Genomic DNA, 5,047 nt, shown 5'->3' with positions numbered 1-5,047 from the left:
AAAAGGAGCCAAGGATGGGACACGCAAATCCCTTTATCATTCTATTTCTTGCATTACTGTATTTCTAATATGTGGGGGCCATGGCCTGATTTAAGGGCTAATTGGAGCCCTTAACTGGATGGGAGAGAGATGATGCACTCAGAGCTTGGTGATTATTCTGGACTTTGCCAGGAGTCAGCAGTCAGCAAAGCATAACCAGAGAAAGAGAGAGAAGGGGGGTGCTCAGACAGTAGCCAAAGGGCCTGCTGGGTTGGCTTGTGCTAGGCTGGGGCCTTTGTCCTACTGAAACTGTCCACACAATGGAACTGGGTTACGTGCTGACCTGGCATTCTGAGTATGGAGCTGGGATAGAGAGTCCACGTGGTAAAAGCAGAGGTGGATGATCACCTAGTGAGAATCATATTTCTAGTCACCCATATTGAAGTCACTACAGAGGCTGTTCTATATTTGATAATAACAAATTATGTTTACAAATGATTAATTCACAATTCATTTACACTTTGATTTAAGGCAGCTAATTTCACGTGTATGTTACTTGAGTATATCTCATTTTATCCTCATACAACTCTGCAAGATCAGCAAAGCAGATAAAGTAGACAAGTGGTTCTCAGCCTTCCTTTTTTTTTTTTTTTTGAAACAGAGCCTCAAGCTGTCCCCCTGGGTAGAGTGCTGTGGCATTACAGCTCACAGCAACCTCCAACTCCTGGGCTCAAGCGAGTCTCCTGCCTCCACCTCCCAAGTAGCTGGGACCACAGGCGCCCACCACAACGCCCGGCTATTTTTTGGTTGCAGCCGTCATTGTTGTTTGGCGGGTCCGGGCTGGGGATTCGAACCTGCCACCTTAGGTGTACGTGACTGGCGCCTTAGCTGGTTGGGCTATAGGCGCCGAGCTGTTCTCAACCTTCCTAATGCCATGACCCTTTAATACAGTTCCTGTGGGTCGCAACCTACAGGTTGAGAAGCGCTACAGTAGACCCTCCATGGTTGATGACCTCCCTGCTCTGGCCACCTCCTTAAGTTGACCTAATTTTCACAGGCCAGAAGTGCATCACATGTACATATCAGTTTAGCAGGCCTAGTTCCTTTTGTTGACCCCCTCCTATGTTGGCCAGTTTGTTACAGTCCATTGGGTGGTCAACTTATGATGTTCTACTGTATTTTAATGAAACGAAAATCTGGTTCATTGGCTCGGTGCCTGTAGTTCAGTGGCCAGGGCACCAGCCACATACACCAGAGCTGGCAGGTTCGAATCTAGGCCAGGCCTGCCAAACAACAATGACAACTACAACCAAAAAATAGTCAGGTGTTGTGGTGGGCGCCTGTAGTCCCAGCTACTTGGGAGGCTAAGGCAACAGAATTGCTTAAGCCCTAGAGTTTGAGGTTGCTGTGAGCTGTGATGCCATGGCACTCTATGGAGGGTGACATAGTGAGACTCTGTCTCAAAAAAACAAACAAACACACAAACCTGGTTCATTCATTAGGTCCTGATGACATGCAGCCAGGGAGTAGCTGCAAAAAGGTGGTGAGTCAGTCCCGAACAATCTCAGAAGTGGCTTTGATAATTACATGTGACCCATTATGGAGGACTGGAAAAAGAAAAATAGCTCTTCCTGTGGACTTCTTGAGCTATATAAGCCCACTAGCTCCCTATTAATATGGATTATGCTTTTATAGCACTCTCTTGGGACTGAGAAAATGGAGCCTTCTCTTGATTGCTTGCTTGCTTGATTAATGGTGACAGAGTCTCATGCTGTCACCCAGGCTAGAGTGCCGTGGCTCTAGCCTAACTCATAGCAACCTCAAACTCCTGGGTTCAAGCAACTGACCTGCCTCAGCCTCCCTACAAGCTGGGACTACAGGAACCTACCACTATACCCAGCTAATTTTCCTGTTTTGGGTAGAGATAGGTTCTTGCTGTTGCTCAGGGGTGGTCTCCAACTCCTGAGCTCAAGGTATCCTCCCATGTCAGCCTCCAAGAGTGCTAGGATTACAGAGTGAGCCACTACACCACGTCTCTTCTTCTTTTTTTTTTTAAGACAGAGTTTCACTCTTGTCTCCCAGGCTGGAGTACTTTGGCATGATCATAGGTCACTGTAACCTCAAACTCTCAAACTCCTGGGCTCAATTGACTTTTCAGCCTCAGCCTTCTGAATAGCTGGGACTAAAGGTAGGCACACCCACACATGGCTAATTTTTTTTTTTTTTTTTGCCCTGAGTAGAGTGCTATGGTGTCATAGCTCACAGCAACCTCCAGCTCAAGTGATCCTCTTGTCTTGGGCTCAAGTGATCCTCTTACCTCAGTTTTTCTGTTTTTAGTAGAGATGGGGGGTCTCACTTTTTGCTCAGGCTGGTCTAAAACTCATGAGCTCAAGCAATCCACCCTCCTCAGCCTCCTAGAGTGTTAGGATTACAGGTGTGAGCCACTACATCCAGCTTTTTTTTTTTTTTGTAAAGACAGGGGTCAGGGGAGGCTCACATCTCACTCTCTATGTTGTACAGGCTGGTCTTGAACTTCTGGCCTCAAGGAATCCTCCCTCCCTGGTATCCCAAAGTGTTGGGATTACAGGTGTCACCACCTTGCAGGCTGGAGACTTCTTTTATTATTATTATTATTTTTTTTTATTTGCAGTTTTGTCTGGGGCCAGGCTTGAACCTGCCACCCCCGGTATATGGGGCCAGCGCCCTACTCCTTGAGCCACAGGTGCCACCCAGGTGACTTCTTTAATGAAGCCAGGAGTAAACCTAGGATCACTGGCCCCAGGAATATAGAGTTTGAAAAGCTGATCATTAGTAATCAGATGATTAAAGCCAGGCATGGTGACTTAGGCCTATGATTCCAACACTTTAGGAGGCCAAGACAGGAGAATCACTTGAGGCCAGGAGCAGTTGGAGGTTGCAGTAAGCTATGATCATGCCACTGCACTCCAGCCTGGGCAACAGAGCAAGATCCTGTGACCAAAAAAAAAAAAAAAAAAGAGAGAGAGAGAGAGAATTAAGTGTAAAGATAAATGAGACCCTAGAATGATTACTACTATAAGCTATTAAGATTTATAACTTGGGCAGTGCCTGTGGCTCAGTAAGTAGGGTGCTAGCCCCATATACTGAGGGTGGCGGGTTCAAACCCAGCCCTGGCCAAACTGCAACAAGAAAATAGTCGGGCGTTGTGGTGGGCGCCTGTAGTCCCAGCTACTCGGGAGGCTGAGGCAAGAGAATTACCTAAGCCCAAGAGCTGGAGGTTGCTGTGAGCTGTGATGCCACAGCACTCTACTGAGGATGACAAAGTGAGACTCTGTCTCTAAAAAAAATAAAAATAAAAATAACTTTGTAACTAGTCAAATTCATTACTTATAAATCCTTTCCTCACTTCTACAGTTCCTATTGGAAAAAAAATATTTAAAAGTTTTTATGTTTACTTAAGGCCAGAAAGAAATAAAAGAGAAATCTACAGCTAAAAATTTTTTCAACCCTTTAAAAGAACCTTTGCCTATACAGACGTGATAAGGATGTCCTCATCTTGCCTCTCCTGGAGTTATTCTTATTTTCTACCAGATCCTCACTTTTAGCTTTCCTCTTTACCTCTTGGCTCCTGAAACTCAGGTTCATTTTCTTTTTTTTTGAGACAGTCTCACTATGTTGCCCTTGGTAGAGTGCTGTGGCATCACAGCTCACAGCAACTTCAAAGTCTTGGGCCTAACAAGTAGCTGAGATTACAGGTGCCCACCACAATGCCTTATTTTCATTACAGTTGTCATTGTTTTAGCTGGTGTATGTGACTGGTGCTCTAACCACTGTGCTACGGGCACCAAGCCTGAAACTCAGCTTTGTAAAGATAGGGAGTGGAAGGATGCATCTCTGTCGTCACGGTGAACATGTCTGGTTGACAGAGCCGTTGTCAAGCTCATGCCCTTCACTCAGTGAGTCTGGAGTAAAAAGCTAAAGGAGAGAGCTTCATAGGAGAGAGAATAGCCAAGGCTGCAGTGGGTGCCTGGGTGAGAGCACAAGTACTTAAAGCTCCCTGGAGTGGGGGCAAGATCACCTGCAGCCAGGTGGGGGAGGTGGCAGATGAGGCTTTCTCTACTTGGCCGGCTGAAGGAAGGAGACAAGGTGTTCCCTGATCAGAGGAATGTAGTTCTCTCTGGCTGCCTGTTTCTCACTTCCTAATCCCACTCACCTAGACCTAAAAGTATTCTCCAGACTGGAACATATCTAACAGAGATTCTGGGCCAGGCAGGCAAAATGGTAATCTGGGAAGTAAGATTCCTGAGGAAAGGAGAGTTCACCATCTTTCTGTATCCTATTAAAAGCCAGAACCTCTCCTCTTATCCACTACCAAATCACAGTCCAACAAAGTGGCAGCTTCTCCTCTCCGCACTCCCTTATTCTTTCTTTCAGTCTTTCTTAGGTGTAGAATTAAGAGGCTAAGGCCTGGCTGGGATGGTTGGATTTTTTTAGGTTTTTTGGTTGTTGTTTGTTTTTGAGACAGTCTCACTTTGTCACCCTGGGTAGAGTGCTGTGCTGTCATAGCTCACAGCAACCTCAAACTTGGGCTCAAGAGATCCTCTTGCTTCAGCCTCCCAAGTAGCTGGGATTTCAGGCACCTGCCATAACCCCCAGCTATTTTTCTTTTAGAGCCAGGGTCTCACTCTTGCTCAGGTCTTGAACTCCTGAACTCAAGCAATCCACCTGCTTCACCCTCCCAGAGTGCTAGAATTACAGGTATGAGCCACTGTAATCAGTTTGGTTGTTTTTTTTGTTTTGTTTTGTTTTGTTTTGCCAGGGCTGTGTTTGAACCTGCCACTGCCGGTATATGGGCCGGTGCCTTATTCCTTGAGCCACAGGTGCCGCCCCTGCTTGGTTTTTTGAGATAGGGTCTCACTCTGTCCCAGGGCTAGAATGCAATAGCCTCGTCATGCCTCACTGCATTCTCAAAGTCATGAATTAAAGAGAACCCCTGCCTCGGCCTCTTGAGTAGCTGGGACTACTGGCATTTGCCACTATGCAAGGCTAATTTTTTTATTTTATGTAAAGACGGGATAGGGTTTTTTTT

Source organism: Otolemur garnettii, unplaced genomic scaffold (genome assembly GCF_000181295.1).
Source record: "Otolemur garnettii isolate 467f Iridium unplaced genomic scaffold, OtoGar3 scaffold00043, whole genome shotgun sequence".
NCBI classification, from domain to species: Eukaryota; Metazoa; Chordata; class Mammalia; order Primates; family Galagidae; genus Otolemur; species Otolemur garnettii.
The sequence above is the reverse complement of the archived record's forward strand: the minus strand, read 5'-3'. Positions refer to the sequence as shown.